Raw genomic sequence first — 17,298 nt, 5'->3', positions numbered from 1 at the left:
CTTCTGAAAGGAGAAGAAGAAAAAAAAAACCTAATAAACCTTTCGCTGGACTAGAGGGAGTAAGACTGTGAGAGCAGAGAAAGGAGACACAGACATTGCCTGAACCTAGAGGGAGCCCAGCTGGAGAAGGAAGGGTTTGGGAAACATGCCTTAGCTTCACTGTCAGCAACTGCTTGATGGGCCTTGATGTGGACTAACACTACATTTTGTCTTGTTTAGATCCAGGCAGTTGAACTGAGACCAATATAAGTAGTTTTTATTGTAACCATTTTGTTTTTGCCCAGAGACAAAGTTAGATTAAATGTAACTAAATTTAAGTTTACAATTAAATTAATTTTGTACTTTAAAAAGCTCCCAAGTTAAAGAAAAGTTACAAAAAATATACAAAAAAACCATTTGAATATTAGCTGTTGACATGATGAAGGCCATTATTGAATTGTTTAGTGTGCACAAGGAAATTAATGTCAACAGATTGCCACCATCTAATACTCAGACTCTTTTCCGATTTCTCCAGTTGTCTTCTGGTTGCCGTTTATAACGGAGATCAAGGCAAGAATCCCTGAATTGCTGTTTCATCTTTTTCTGTGACACTTTCATATTTGGTCAGAACAGCTTGTCAAAGTCCTTCGTAAAGCAGAAATTAATGACTTAATGTTTGATGCTACATCCCGACTTTCATTAAGGTTATAGACATTATAATCTTCATTTGTAAAAATGTGTATGTTTATGTGCGTCTCTGTGTGTTTTTGTGTGTGAGAGAGAGACAGAATTCACCCATTGGTCAGTTAAACACTTGGTCAAACTAAATATATTAGATGCTATTTCTGCTTGAAGATCTCATATGTGGATTTTTAAAAAAATCATGTAAAGTCTTTTCTTGCCAACCAGAGTGGCATGTGCCTGTTATCCACATTACTCAGGAGACTGAGGCAGGAGATCTCTTGAGGCCAGAAGTTCCAGGCTGTAGTGGACTCTGATCTGTGAATAGTCGCTATCCACCTGTGAATAGCTGCTGCATTCCAGCCTGGGCAACATAGCAAGACTCTATCAAAAAAACAAAAATAACTCTTCTTGCTCACATTTTCTAGGGTAAAGGTATTTTATATTATAATATGAGGAAAGGATACAGAGGTGTTTTTCTTTATAGAAAATAGCTGCCCTAATAGGCCAAGGGACAAACAGGGATGCAAAAGAATGAAAGTTTGGAGCTAGAAAAAAGGTTCAAGCTCTGATGGCTTTTGTCACTTGGGGTGAAGGGAATGTGAGACAGAGCCTGGGAGAAGTGAGGTCTGAAAGCCATTCACGCCCACCTATGCTTTGTCCTTGCAGGGCCGAGTTGACGTCTCAGTCCCCAGCAGGATGAAGTTCCCCAGCTGACAGTGGCCCCACAGCAATAGAGGTGCAGCCTTGAGGAGGAGGAGTGACCAGCAGGTGCACTCTTATTTAAAAAAATTGTTTTGTTTTTAATTAACATTGTATATATTTACAGTATACACTATGATGTTTTGAAATATGTATGTATTGTGGAATGCCTAAATCCAGCTAATTCACATACTTATCATGTATTTGTGGTAAGAACACTTAAAATCTCTTCTTACTATTTTTCAGCTGTATGGATACAGAGCCCTGGGATAAGCCCTCTTTGCCCTTTCATCTGTGGGTTTTGTGGCTCTCATCTGTGGTTTCTGCATCCATGGTTGCAAAAAGCCACATATCAAAATATGTAGAAAAAACAATAAAAATGATAATCCATCAATAAAAGTAGATAAAAAGCAATGCAGTATAGCACTTATTTACATAGTGTGCCTTTTGTATTAGTACAAGTAAACTAGAGATAATTTAAAGCATATGTGCCTGGCTTATATGCAATACCACCCCAATTTATATTAGGGACTTGGTATGTGCAGAGTTTGTTCCACGGAATATATTCCCTGTGAGTAGAAGAAAGGACTGTACAGCACATTATTGACGGTAGTCACCGTGCCCCACAAGACATCTCTTGAATTTCTCCCCACCTAACTGAAATTTTGTATCCTTTGACCAACATCTCTTCAACTCACCATCCAACTCCAGCCCTGGTAATCACCATTCTACTCTCTACCTCTTTGAGATCAACTTTTTCAGATTCCACATGCGTGACATGGTGAGGTGTTTGTCTTTTGTGCCTGGCTTATCTCATTTAGTGCAGTATCCTCCATGTTTATCCATGCTGTCACAAATGACAGAATTTCCTTCTTTGTTAAGGCAGAATAGTATTCCATGGTGTCTGTGTATCACATTTTCTTTACCTTTTATTCCATTGATGGACTCTTAGGTTGATTCCTTGTCTTGACCATTGTAAATAATGCTCCAGTGCACATGAGAGGGAAGATATCTCTTCAACATACTGATGTCATTTCCTTTGGATGTACACCCAGTAGTGGGATTGTTAGATCATATGGTTGTTTTCTTTTTTGTTTTTTAAGGAACCTCCATCCTGTTTTCCATGATGGCTGTACTAATTTCCATTCCCACTGACAGTGTACCAGCGTTCCTTTTCCTCCCCATCATCATCAACACTTGTTATCTTTTGTCTTTTTGATAGTAGCCATTCTTACAGGTGTGAAGTGATATTTCTGGTTTTGATTTGCATTTCCCTGATTAGTGATGTTAAGCACTTTTTAATGTATCCATTGGCCACTTTGATATCTCCTTTTGAGAAATGTCTCTTCAGGCCCCTTGCCTGTGTGTCCATTTTAATTGGATTGTTTGATTGCCTGCTGTTGAGATGTTTGAGTTCCTGTGTTTTTTGGATATTAACCAAAATCTTGGATCTTTTGGATATTGATCTCTCATCCTGTAGTTGTTTCTTCCCTGTCATCATTGTTTCCTTTGTTGTGCAGAACCTTTTTAGTCTGTTGTAACCTCACCTATTTTTGCTTTTGTTGCCTGTGCTTTTGGGGTCATAGCCAAGAAATCATTGCCCAGACCAACGTCATGAAGATTTTTCCCTATGTTTTCTTCTAGTAGTTTTACAATTTCAGGGCTTATGTTTAATCTTTATTTTGAGTTGATTTTTACATATGACGTGAGGTAAGGGTCTATTTCACTCTTCTGCATGTCAATATCTACTTTTCTCTATATCATATATTGAAGAGACTGTCTTTTTTCCATTTGTGTTCTTGGTATCTTTGTCACAATCAGTCTACTGTAAATGCATTGATATATATCTGTGTTTATTATTTATTTCCATCAGTTTATTTATCTTTGTTTATACTATGACCATTCAGTTTTCATTACTGTACCTTTGTAATATATTTTAAAATCAGGTAGTATGATGCCTCTGTCTTTGTTCTTTTGTTTGTTTTGCTTAAGAGTACTTTGGCTATTTGAGGCCTTTTATGGTTCCATACAAATTTTAGAATTGTTTTCTCTATTTTGGTGAAAAATGTCATTGGAATTTTAATAGGCATTGCATTGACTCTATAGATCAACATTATTTAATCATAGTATGGACGATTAAACAATGTTGAGTTTTCTAATGCGTGAACATGTACTGTCTTTCCGTTTATTTGTGTCGCTTTCCATTTCTTTCATCAACGTTTCACAATTTTGAGATCTTCCTTGGCTCTGTCATAAATTTATTTAGAACAGTTGCTGCACTGACATCCATTTTTAGGCCTGATGTAAGTTGTTTAAAACCCAATCATACCACAGCCTCTTTTGTCCAATTAATAATTCCTTTCCATGTTCAATTGCTTTTGGTAAAGCACATTTGTTCTTCATCTCCATTACCCAAAACCCAACACATCCCACAGCATCTGACTATGGTAAAACTTAATGGTTCACAACAGAGCAGTGTGAACCTTTTTTTCAGGTGTTGTCTTCCACAATCTCTGTGGGAAAGGCTGTGGTATAATGCCCATGACCTTTTTAAAGGCATAGTCCCACGGATCCTCTCTCTCTATCTTTGCTTCCCACACATTGGTTAGTGTGGTTAGACTGAATGGCTCCCCACTTCCTGTAAGTGCTGCAAAGTGTGCTGTCCTCTTCTCTCTGGAATCTCTAATACCCAACTGCTGTGTTTCCTGTGTTTTGTTGTGTTGTTTTCTCTCTGTTTTCCCTAACTAACACACCTAAACCTAACGTCTTTCCCAATCTTGGCTCTCTTAAAGAGTGACTATCTCCTAAAGAATAGGTATAACTTTAAACAACATAGGTCAGAAAAGAACCACAGAGTCATCTGCCAGAAAAAGTAATTTTCTGGTGGAAGGGACGCCTATAAGATGAATACCTAATTAGGCATTAGACAGTCCATCGGGGTAAAGAAGTTTCTTGTGAACATCCGTGATGAAATCCCCTGGATCCCCATCAGGGCAAACCTACAGTTTAGAGTCATTGTACACAGAGAAACCTCAAGACCAAATCAGAAAGAAACCCAGCTACCAACCTTGCTTGAATTTATTTCTAAGAATTTTTTTGTGGCTATTACAAATGGGGTTTTTCAGATAGTTACTTGTTAGTGTATAAAAACACTACTGAATTTGTATGTTGATTTCATGTTTAACTTTATTTTGTACTGATAACAACTTAACGTTTGATAACATTAAAAAAACTTGACACTTTTCCATCCCTGCCTTATTTTATGTTTTTGACATCATTATTTACATCTTTTTGTGTTTCATATTTGATAACAAATTGTTTTTACTATCATTTAAAAATATTTTTGTCTCTTAACCTTTGTGCTAATAAGTAATTTATACATAATTTTGATTGTATTAGAATATTTTGAACTTGACCATGTACTTACTTTAACCACACTTTTATATTTTCATATGGTTTCATGTATCTAGTTAGTGTTCTGTTCTTTCAGATTGTAAGGCCAGAAATGCTAATGAGATCCCACAGGTTTTCTTTGTCTAATAAAGTCTTCACTGCTCTTTCGTTTCTTTTTTCTTTTTTTTTTTTTTTTGAGACAAAATCTCTGTCACCCAGGCTGGAGTGCAGTGGTACGATCTCAGCTCACTGCAGCCTTCGCCTCCCAGGCTCAAGTGATTCTCCTGCCTCAGCCTCCTGAGTAGCTAGGATCACAGGCATGCAACACCATGCCCAGGTAATTTTTGTATGTTTAGTAGAGATAGGGATTCACCATGTTGGTCAGGCTGGTCTCAAACCCCTGACCTCGTGATCCTCCCACCTTGGCCTCCCAAAGTGCTATGAATACAGGCGTGAGCTGCTGCACCAAGCCACCTCTTTCACTTCTAAAGTACAGACTTGCCAGGTATGGTATTCTTGGTTGACAAGGGTTTATTTCCTTTTCTATACTTTGTATGGTTCCACTCTCTCCTGGCCTGCAGGTTTTCCACTGAGAAGCCTTCAGTAGCTTTATAGGGGTTCCTTTGTACATTCTTTTTCTCTTGCTGCTTTGAGAATTCTCTTTGTCTTGGATTTTTGTGAATTTGTTTATGATTTGTCTTGGTGAAGATCTCTTCATATTTAATCTGTTTGTGGTTTTATGGGCTTCATGACTATGGATGTCCATTTCTATCCAGATTTGGGACATTATCTTTTATTATTTCTCCCAGAATTACACGTTCTGTTCCTTTGACATTCACTGATGCTTCTTGGCCCACCATAATGCATATATTGTTTTGCTCCATGGTAACCATCGGTACTGTTGGCTTTCTTCCTTCTTTTTCTTCCTGCGACTTGGTATTTTCAAATGATTTGTTTTGAAGCTCACTGATTCTTTCTTCTGCTTAGTCAACTCTGCTGTTGATATTCTCTGTGAAGTTTTTTAGTTCAGATATTCTGTTGTTGAATTTTAGATTTTCTGCTTGGTTCTTTAGCATGGTGTCTGTATGTATATGAAACTTCATATATATGTATAGTTGTCTATCTGTATTCTCTAGTAGCTGACTGAGCTTCTTTAAGATGAGTGTTTTTCAATTCTTTGTCAGGCTTTTGTAAAACTTTGTTAGTTTAGGGTAGTTACCTGTGCTTTATTTTGTTTCTTTGGTGCTGTCATGGTTCCCTGATTGCTCAGCAGCCTGTGGCAATGTATTGGAATGTGTGCTTTGAATCAGCAGGGACTTTTCAGGGGACCTAGGAAATGTGATTTCCTTTTGAAATCAGAAGAAAACACTTGAATCCGGGCTGGTTTGTATTTGTCCATTTTCCAAGTTGGTTTAAAAAAAATGTAATTTTTAACATTTTTTATGCAGACTGGGACCCATAAAGACAAAAGTGTCCCCAGCCCACAAAAGTCATGGGTGGAGCTCCCTTAAGTTCCCATGAAGAGCTGAACCCACGAGCGGCCTCACTCCGGTGTCTGATTTCTCAATAAGTACTTTTTCCTACCTAGGTTTTAAGGGCGAAGAGTAATTTGCTCTTCTCTGGCCCTCTGGTGTTTGCTGCGACTGGGAGGAAGTAGCAGACAGGGAGGGGCGAGGGCTCACTTGTATTGTGGGTTAACTGGAGGATGGGGCTCAGCTTTTGGCCACATGGGCTTGTGATTTTCCCCTGGAGTGCGGCTCCTCCTAACGCAGGCCTCCCCTGCAGCCCAGGGAAGCTCAGTGTGTGCCCAGCACAGAAGCCTCCTGGAGCTGCAGCTCTGACCCCAGAGCAGGGAGGCCGAGGGGCTGAAGTGCGCATGCTCAGACCCTTCCCCACCCTCAACCAGGGAGCATGGGGTGGGGGCCTGCAGACACAAGGAGCCTGTCTTTCTCTTGACGCCTTCTCAGGGACGTTGGGAAGGGAGGGTAGCTCCTCTGGCATCCCACCTGGCCAGCTTTCCTTCATGAGTCCCCCCTCTACCTCCCTGTGTGTACCCAGGTGCCCCAGAGGGCTGGTCAAGGTCAGTGATTGTACGCCCTAGAGTGACATCAAGTGTGTTGATGAATCAGCTGCCAGTTCCACTGGGAAACCCCTACCTGCAGAGGGGACAGTGACCTCCAGCCCGGGGACTCCTGCCTCTCCCCTTTCCACCACAGCCATCATAGTGGTCTTACTTCTAGCGTTCATTCTGGTTGTGGCTGGGTTTGTTTGGAAGACTTCACTGTGGAGGAAAGTCCTTTCTTGCTTGAAAGGCATCTGCTCAGGTAGGTGCTGGCTGAGGGCGAAGCACTGGGCACTCTCTGCCCCGCCCTCTCCCATCCTGTTCCCACAGACAGAAATGTCTGTCCCTGCCCCTAGTCTAAGTGTTCCTGACCTGGCTCTTTCTTCTTCCTTGTGATCACCCCATCCCCACATCCTGTGCACCCTCCAGGACCCTGGTCTCATCAGTTCCTCTCCAGGGGTGAGGAGTCCCTCATCTTAAAGCCAAGATCAGGAGGGCAGGGCCAGTTCCTGCCATCTTCAGGTCCAACCTGGCAGGTGGCAGTCAGCTCCTCAATTGGGTGACAAGGGTCAGGATGAGAAGTGATCACGGGAATTATTCAGCCTTGGTCAGAGCAGAACACAGTGCAGAAAACTGAGATTTTCCACGTGTTTGTTTTTACTCTCGTTGTCCTTCTCATCCCCCTTCTCAGGTGTCCCTGAATTGCAAGGTCTCATTCCTGTCCCTAGGCCCGGGGCTTGTTGTCCAGTGTCCCATCCCCCAGCCTGCCCCTGCCCCTGACTGCCCTCTGGGAGGGAGGTGCTGAATGGGCCCCTCCCCGCCTGCTAAGGAGACTCCTTCTCTTCCAGGTGCTGGAGGGGAGCCTGATCATGTGGACAGAGTGAGTTGGTTTCTCCAAAACTGGGGGCATCATGGGTTCACGAAGTGCTTCTCATCTACTGTGGAATCTGGGTGGGCAGGATCCCTTGTCCTCACAGTGGCCCTGAGTCTCTGACATGGCCTGGGGGCTCCGGGCTGACTGTAGGGGACACATGGTCATTTTGAGCGCCATACAGACCGGCCAGCTATGCTGCAGCCCTGTCCCTCCTGCAGCCTGGGTGCCACCGTCATACACAGCCTGCACCCTGGGGATGGGGTGACCCACCTGCCCTGGACCTCATTGGAAGGGGTTGGGGATGGCAGGTCCACCTGTGTGCTGGGGACCCTGAAGCTGAGCCCTGGGTGTGGACTTGAGTGGGTGGTTTGCCTTCCAAAGGTCTTTTCCGGCATTCATGTCCCTCATGAGGTCCTGAGGCTGAGGGCAATGTCTGCAACGAGGACCTGAGCAACAGAGAATCGCAGCACACCCAGGTCCCTGAGCAGGAAATCGAAGGTCGGGAGCTGAGAGGGTCAACAGGTGTGACTGTACAGTCGCCAGAGGAGCCACAGCGTCTGCTGGTGAGCTGAGGATGGACTGTGCCATGCCTGGCCTGCTGCCTGCACAGGGCTTCATAGACAGGGGCAGAGAGCAGTGCCTCTGCTCTCCTGGCCTAGGGGGACATGGAACTTTTGGGAGACAGGAGACTGCAGGGGATTGAGCAGCTGCAGTGAGGTGGCGACTGCACCAGTCTGCAGGACATCTGCCTCTTACTCCCTGCCCTGTCCTTGCTGTGTCCCCAGAACCTGGAGCTCCACAGGCACAGAGTGGGGGTCACAGGGTTCGTTGATGACTGAATGAGGGCTGCATGGTCTCCACTGTGTGCTCCTAACAACTCAGGGAGCCTCTGCTTGAAACAGCAGAAGCTTTAAATTTACTCCAAAATAATTATTACATTGAACATATTTCATAGTAAATCTTCGTCCAGATTTCTGATCAAGTATGGAAGGAGGTTTCCGGGAAGAAGTAGGATTTCTGAGTCAGTGCATAGAAGTGCTTTTGTATCACACAAACACCCATATCCAGATGTTCACAGCAGTTCATCAGTTCTCTTACGATATTGAGTAGGTGTGAAATCTGGACACATATTATTTTTTTCAAGTGTCAAAATTCTTTCCTTCAAGATAAAACAAGATGATCCTATCTAATTTCTTATGGACTTTTAGAAAATGATTTGGTTTGTACCATACATCAATGGAACCTAGGTGTCATTTCTTTTGTGATGCTGTGTGAAGTGAGGAACTCCCTGAATTGTTCTGAGTCACTGTCTCCTTCCTCCAAGCCTGTTTAAGAACTGGTTCCCCTAACTTTCTCTGCTTTTGGCTCCTCTATGATTGCTTGTCAAATGGGTGGGCAAGGATCACTTACCTCCCATTTTCTTCCTTTCCTACGGCTATACCACATGGTGGTGGTGGCGTTTTTTTTTTAAATGAAGAGAAGTATACAAAGGAAAGGAAACAAACAAGAAAAAGTCAACAATTACTCCATGCTGCTGAATCACATTGGACACATGTTTTGTAATTTGCAGAGATCTGATCTTGCTGTGCTGCCCAGGTTGGTCTCAAACTCCTGGCCTCAAGTGATCTTCTCACCTTGGCCTCCCAAAGTGGTGGAATTACAGGCATGAGCCACTGCACCCGGCCACATTACACGTTTTTTGAAAGTGGTAAATGCATAGCCACACATCTACCATACTACAGAAAGGTGCTTAGTCATAGTGGGCATAGTACCCAACAGTTTTCATCCCCTCCTCCTCTCCCTCCCTCCTCTGGCTAGTGGTCCCCAGTGTCTATTGTTACCATCTTTACGTTCACGAGTCCCCGATGTTGCATATAGCTCCTGAATATCAGATCTTTGTCAGATGCATAGTTTGCAAATATTTTCTCCCATTTTGTAGGTCCTCTGGTTATTCTGTTGATTCTTTCGTTTTTTTTTTTTTTTTTTTTTGACACTGAGTCTCACTCTGTCACCCAACTAGAGTGCAGTGGCATGATCTCAGCTTACTTCATGATCTTGGCTCACTGCAACCTCCACCTCCTGGGTTCAAGTGATTCTCCTGCCTCAGCCTCCCTCGTAGTTGGGATCGCAGGTACCATGCCTGGCTAATTTTTGTATTTTTAATCGAGATGGGGTTTTTTCATGTTGGCCGTGCTGCAAACTCCTCACCTCAGGAGATCCACCTACTTTGGCCTCCCAAAGTGCTGGGATTACAGGTGTGAGCCACTGCACCCCACCTGTTGATAGTTTATTTTTGTTGATAGTTTCTTTTGCTGTGCAGAAGGTCTTTAGTTTAATTAAATCCCACTTGACAATTTTTGGTTTTGGTGCATTGCTTTTGAGGGCTTAATCATAAAATCTTTGCCGTGGCTGATGTCCAAAAAGGGTGTTTTCTAGGTTTTCTTCCAGGGTTGTTATAGTTCGTGGTCTTACTTTTAAGCCTTTAATCCACCTTCAGTTAATTTGTGTATATGGTGAAAAGGAGGAGTCTAGTTTTCATTCTTCTGCATGTGGCTAGCCAAATATCCCAGCATTATCTCTTGAATAGGGAGTTGTATTAGTCCTTTTACATACTGCCAAGGAGAAATACCTGAGACTGGGTAATTTATAAGGAAAAAGATTTAATGGACTCATAGTTCCACATGGCTGAGGAGGCCTCACAATCATAGTATAAGGTGGAGGATGAGGAAAGGCACATCTTACATGGCAGCAGGCAAGAGAGTGTGTGCAGGGGAACTGTTCTTAATAACACCATAAGATCTTGTGAGTCTTATTCACTAAAGAAGAATAGGATAAACTCATCCACATAATTCAATTACTTCCCACCGGGCACCTCCCATGACAGGTGGGGATTATGGGAGGTACAATTCAGGATGAGATTTGGGTGGGAATGCAGCCAAACCATATCAGGAGTCCTTTCAGCATTGCTTATTTTTGTCCACATTATCCAAGATTAGATGGCTGTAGTTGTGCAGCTTTAGTTCTGGGTTCTCTATTCTGTCGCATTACTTATGTGTCTGCTTTGGTACCAGTATCATGTTGTTTGGGCTATGATAGCCTTAAGAGTATAGCTTGAAATTAGGTAACGTGATGCCTCTAGCTTTTTTCATTTTGCTTAGGATTGTTCTGGCTATTCAGGCTCTTGGTTGACTCCATATGAATGTAAGAATACCTTTATCCAATTCTGTGGAGAATGACATGGGTAGTTTTATAAGAATAGCATGATATCTGTAGATTGATTTGGTCAGTATGACCATTTTAACTCTATTAACTCTTCCAATCCATGAGCATGGAATGTTTTTCCTTTTGTTCATGTTATCTATGATTTCTTTTAGCAGTATTTTGTAATTGTCGTTCTAGAGATCTTTTACATCCTTGGGTAGAGGTAATCCTAGGTAGTGTGTGTGTGTGTGTGTGTGTGTGTGTGTGTGTGTGTGTGTGTGTATGTGTATGTGTCTGTGTGTGGTAAATAGGATTGTGTTCTTTATTTGGTCCTCAGCCTGAACGTTATTGGTATATAGATATGCTACTGATTTTTATACATTGATTTTGTATCATGAAATTTTGCTGAAGTCATTTATCAGTTTCAGGAGCCTTTTGGTGGACTCTTTAGGGTTTTTAAGGTATAGACTCATGTTATCTGTGAAGAGAGATAGTTTGACTTCTTCATACCTGGATGCCTTTTATTTCTTTCTCTTGCCTGAGTGCTCTGGTTAGGACTACCAGTTCTATGTTGAATATGAGTGGTGAGAGTCAGCATCCCTGCCTTGTTCCAGTTGTCAAGGGGAATGCTTCCAACTTTTGCCCATTCAGTATGATGTTGGCTGTGGGTTTGTCATAGATGGCTCTTAGGATTTTTAGGCATGTTCTAGTCAGAACCTTCTAGTGTTTTTTAATATCCAAAAGAGCAAACACCTTTTCCATACTTTTTCAAAATCTATTATTTTACCCGGATAAAATTTAGAATTATAAGATTTCATCCATCCTCTGCTCTCAAAAATACTCAGTGGCATTTTTATCAATTCACTTTAAAATTAAAAATTAATCTAGAAATACTTCATATCCTATAAATAGTCAGTATTTTCTTATTGAAGAAGATAGCATTTGAAGTCAAGCATTTTATTGTAACTGAGTTGTGATTAGCGTTTCTCTTTGAAGAAGCTATTCCTGTTTCTTCTCATGGCTGTTGAGTATTTTGTGCAGGACAACCTGGGACACACTCACCCACAAACACCACCCCGTGCACACTGCTGCGTCGTCAGGAGAAAACTCCCAGCTCCCAGCTTCTCCCCGAGGAGCCACGTGCTTAGGCCATGCATATAACTTTTACAGCTTGCCTGGAGGGTTTAGCTTTTGTGTCACCTAGATGTGGGAGTGACGGACACCTTTCCCGCTCACTCTTCACACCGCAACCTGGGCCGGGCGCCCACCAGAAGGACACCAGGCTGTGGCCCTGCAGTGCCATCGCTGTCCTCACTTGAAGTCTGTCACTTTAAATTCCAGGGAGTCAGAGGCAGGAAACAGCCCCTCAGCCTCTTCAGCAAGACTGAAGGAAGAGAAGGCTGGAAGGTGTGAGTCACAGGAAGAACACAGCTTGTGATTCAAGACCTGGGGGGTGGGGGGGGGAAGAAAAACAATATAGACAAAAACAAACAAAACTTCCTACTTCCTTTTAGGAAAGTTTCCATTACTAATTTGGCCATTAATTCACACACACCTAAGGCCTTTACCCCTAATTGCCCTCCTTTTATGTTTAATGTTACCAACACACTCTTCAAAGATAGGATCATCTACTGCTTTCTCTAGCGGGAGAGAAGACAAGCAAGGGAAGGTCTGCTGCTGGGAGGCGGCTCCTCCATGCACACCGCACAGGCTGCTGGCCTGTTCGTTCCTCCTGTCTTCAAACGAGCGGATTCTTTCTTCTGCCTGATCAAACCTGCTGTGGAATTTCTCTACTGGATTTTTCACTTGAGCTATTATGGTTTTTCAGTCCCAGGATTTCTATTGGGAACCTTCTAGTAATTCCTCTATCTTTATGAATATTCTCTGTACCTTCAGAGAATCGATACAGGTATGTATCGATGTGTTAGATGCATGGATGTTTCCCCAGAGGAAAGGTGTAGGTGCTGCTCTGGGTTCCCCGGAACATTTCCCTCCACCCCTGCCCATGGGCACCTCAGCCTCACCCTGGAAGCCATGGGCTGCAAGCTTCTGTTTTAATCCTCTGCAATCCTCTACAGTAAACACACACACACACACACACACACACACACAGTGCCCTTAGATATTTGAGCATGTTTAAAACTGCTGATTCAGGCAAGGTGTTAGCTCACGCCCGTAAATCTATCACTTTGGGAGGTGGAGTTGGGCAGATCACTTGAGGTCAGGAGTTTGAGACCAGCCTGGCCAACATGGTGAAACTCAGTCTCTACTAAAAATATAAAAATTAGCCAGGCATTGTGGTGCACGCTTGTAATCCTAGCAGCTCAGGAGGCTGAGGCACTAGAATTGCTTGAGCCCTGGAGGAGTTGTAGGTTGCAGTGAGCCGAGATGGTGCCACTTCATTTTAGGCTGAACCACAGAGTGAGACTCTGACAGAAAAACAAAAGCCCCAGCACAATGGTTGATTGAAAACATTTGCCAAATAAGCCCAATGTCTGAGCTTCCCCAGGTATCTGTCCATTTTTTTTTCTGTACATGGACCATATTTACTTTATATGATTTAGTGGTTTGAATTTTTCACCCTAAAGCTTATTTTGAATCCCTACACTCTGGTATTTGTGAATGTGATGGGTTTTTTTCTTTCTTTCTTTCTTTTAAGACGCTGTCTCACTGTGTTGCCCAGGCTGGAGTGCAATGGTGGGATCTGGGTTCGCTGCAAACCTCCGCCTCCCGGATTCAAGCGATTCTCCTGCCTCAGCCTCCTGAGTAGCTGGGATTACAGGTATGTGCCACCCTGTCTGGCTAGTTTTTGTATTTTTACTAGAGATGGGGTTTTATCATGTTAGGCAGGCTGGTCTCAAACTCCTGTACTCGTGATTTACCTGCCTTGGCCTCCCAAAGTGCTGGGATTACAGGCGTGCACCACCACGCCCAGCGAAGAAAACAAAATTTAAAGATTATATTTAATTTGTTTTGAGGACTTCATGAAACATTTAACGAAATTAACACCAGAACCCACGTTGACAGCTACTGACCCCTGGAAACCAGTAGAGGATGTGTTAGGAAAAAGCGTTCTGCTGGGACCCATCTGATGTTGGTCTAATTACCTGAGCAACACTGGTCCCATAAGAAACACGAGGTACCAGCCCTACTGCTGAGAACTCTGAGTGCTTTAGGCTCACACAAAAAGGCAACGTTCTAGCCTAGAAAATATTAAGAAATTGCACTGATCAATATTTATTATTTATTTATTGAGACGGAGTTTTTCTCTGGCCCAGGATGGAGTGCAGTGGTGTGATCTTGGCTCACTGCAACCTCCGCCTCCCAGGTTCTAGCTATTCTTCTGCCTCAGCCTCCCAAGTAGCTGAGATTACAGGCATGTGCCACCATGCCCAGCTAATTTTTTCTATTTTTATTAGAGATGGGATTTCACTGTGTTAGCCAGGATGGTCTGGATCTCCTGACCTCATGATTTGCCCGCCTTGGCCTCCAACGTCTTGGGATTACAAGCCTGAGCCACTGGGCTCAGCCTACACTGATCAATATGTTAACAATTCAATATACTTCTGTGAACAGCTGTGTGGGTTTTTCCCACTCTGACCAATTCTCCCACCTCACATGAGTATCCCATAAATCAATTCGCTTCTGACGTTAGTCATAGGTGGTGCTGACCCCACAGGTTAAAGAGTCCGTTCCACAAGACGCCCCCTCTTCAGGGGCAATCACAAGTAGGTGGTCTGACATGGTTTTTGGCTCTGTGTCCACACCCAAATCTCATCTAGACTTGTAATCCCCACATGAAAAGGGAGGGATCTGGGGGGCGGTGACTGGATCATTGGGGTGGTTTCCTCAGGCTGTTCTCCTTACAGTGGGTAAGTTCTCCTGACATCTGATGGTTTTAAAGGGTTTGTCGGTTCCTCCTTCACTCTCTTCTCTCCCTCCTGCCACCCTGTGAAGAAGGTGCCTGCTTCCCCATCGCCTTCCGCCATGACTATAAGTTTCCTGAGGCCTCCCCAGCCATGTGGAACTGTGAGTCAATTAAACCTATTTCCTTTATAAATTACCCAGGCTCAGGTCATTCTTTATAGCAGTGTGACAAAGAACTAATACAGTGTCCCATGCTTCCTGGAGGGGACACATATCCAAACCATGTCAGGCAATATAGCTGCATACACTTTTAGCTTCTATTTTGCCAGGTGTGGCAAAGCACAACCCACACCCATCAGGTCCATAAGAAAATTGACAGAAAAGTCTCAACACATTGTCCCAGTTTCTGGCTTAGGAGTCACCACTGCTTCTAGCACTTACAGTTGTAGCCCTGGTCCTGTGGCCACTGCACCAGGTGTCAAGTGGGAGGAGGGGAGAGTTGATGTAAGGTGGGGAAGAAAGACAAAAATTACAATCATTGGCCTGGTATGGTGGCTCACGCCTATAATCCCAGCATTTAGGGGAGGCCAAGGTGGGTAGATCACCTGGGGTCAGGAGTTTGAGACCAGCCTGACCAACATTGTGAAACTCTGTCTCTGTTAAAAATACAAAAATTAGGTGGGTGTGGTGGTGGGGGCCTGTAGTCCCAGCCTCTTGGGAGGCTGAGGCAGGGGAATCACTTCAACCCAGGAGGCAGAGATTGCAGTGAGCTGAGATTGTGCCATTGCACTCCAGCCTGGGCGACAGAGCAAGACTGTGTGGCAAAAAAATCCAACACCACCACCACCACCACCAAAATGACAGTCATTATAATGGCATCCTCCCCACCCCCTCATCCCCAGATCCACTGGAAAAATGAAGGAGAGTCCAGCAGGGACACTCCTTTAGCTCCGCTTGTGTGGAGTGGGGCACACACCGGTGAAGGAGTGGAAGACAGCCCTTCATGCCTTTGTCTCCCCCCATTTTAGACAATCCATGTTTCGATTGACTGTTCTGCTTCCTTATCGAATTATTACTCTAAGGAGGATACCTCTCAGCCCATTGCTAAACATTCTGTGCTCACTGTACAGCGTGCTTCTTGGTCCACAGACGCGTGGCTTGGTGGTCCAAACTAGAATAATAGCTTGTTTCAGTTCTTTTCTATCAATAGCAGTCTGGGGCATTTGCAGCCTCCACCGGGTAACCAAAAGACAATCCGTCAGGTTCTCTTCCTTTAGAGACTCCTCTGTAGGCCCCAATGGAATTGCCCCAGTCTCACCTTCCAAGTATGTGCAGGGCATCCCCATCAGGGATTCTGCCTCATAGTCATAGGCAGCCTGTGTCTCTCCCGCTCACAGACAGAACAGCTCTTATTGATGTTATGTTCCTGAGAGGGAGCAAGAGGAACATGTTTAGATTCAGCCCATCTCTGCATCGCTGTTGTTCCCCATGCCCGCTTATTTTACTTCGTGGTCTCTAGTGACCACCTCAAGGGAGTACACGGGGGTATGTCTTGCTGACTACAGTCACTTTCCACACCTGAGGCTGGTTCTACTGGCATGGGCATATCCTACTTTAATGCAGTCCTCAAGTCCCCCTAGAGATTTCCACAAGGTCGGGCCCCATATGGACATCCCTTCAATAGGTCAGTTTTCCATTGCTCTTGGAAACAATGGAAAATATAGAGACAAATATCCAAATTTAATACACTTTATTTGGAAGGCAAGGTTGAAATTCTTGGCATACAAAAACACCAAGTTGTCTTTGGTGTGACCAAAGACAGAAGAGACGTTTAAAGGTTTTTAGCCATAGTCAGCACTCCATATAGGGCACAGAGACTGTGTCGTTACCTGCCCTCCAGTTTCTAGTCTACACTGTGTGCTCCACCCTCCAGGGCCAAGGGGCCTGAGCTGCTCTGAAGACCTTCCTGCAGACCCTGGTGACTCTGGTTAATGCTGTCAGTCTTCCTGAAGCCCTTGTCCTCTCACCCCCTGCCTGGATCTGCACCAGCACACATTCCTTACCACACACATTCCTCAGTGCCTGCGACCTGGCACACATTTCTGGTCCTAACTCAGTGTCTTTGGCCTGGCAGGTGCCCAGGGTGCTCCACCGCTCAAATACAAGCCTGCAGAGTGGATGACATTCATTCCCAGGTTTCTGGTGAGCCAAAAAACCTTCTTTGTTTCTATAGTGCGATCCTCTTCTATCTACCATGTGCGGGATCAGGACTAGACTCACCCCAAGGGTCTAGGAGTCGTGCCATTGACCTCACTGCCTAGGGTCACAAGATGGCACCCTTCACTACCACACCTTGGGTCTGTCCTCACAGCTGCAGTGTGGTTAACTGGATGGGGAGGTCAGTAGCCCAAGGTTAGACAGTTGGACCTGGGTAGACACTAGACTTGGGAGCAGGCTGTGGAAGCCACTCCTCTGGTTCCCCTGCCCCCATACTAGAGCCCTCAAGGTCGATCTGGGAGTGTCTGTGCCTTGACCACGC

At 44.1% G+C, this 17,298-nt stretch overlaps 1 long non-coding RNA gene across 2 annotated transcripts; it reads left to right on the top strand.

Annotated features, from left to right (window-relative positions):
* The first annotated feature begins 6,911 nt into the window (after positions 1-6,911).
* Positions 6,912-8,898, top strand: LOC116558491. 2 transcript variants are annotated; one of them, XR_004272025.1, is made up of 3 exons: positions 6,912-7,079; positions 7,666-7,697; positions 8,073-8,898. It is a non-coding gene; the product is annotated as an uncharacterized LOC116558491 (long non-coding RNA). The 2 variants fall into 2 exon arrangements; XR_004272024.1 differs by having other exon boundaries at positions 7,666-8,898.
* Positions 8,899-17,298: the final 8,400 nt, after the last annotated feature.

Source organism: Sapajus apella, unplaced genomic scaffold (assembly GCF_009761245.1).
Source record: "Sapajus apella isolate SASKATOON/1434 unplaced genomic scaffold, GSC_monkey_1.0 scaffold21, whole genome shotgun sequence".
NCBI classification, from domain to species: domain Eukaryota; kingdom Metazoa; phylum Chordata; class Mammalia; order Primates; family Cebidae; genus Sapajus; species Sapajus apella.
This window is presented reverse-complemented; position numbering and strand designations above follow the sequence as displayed.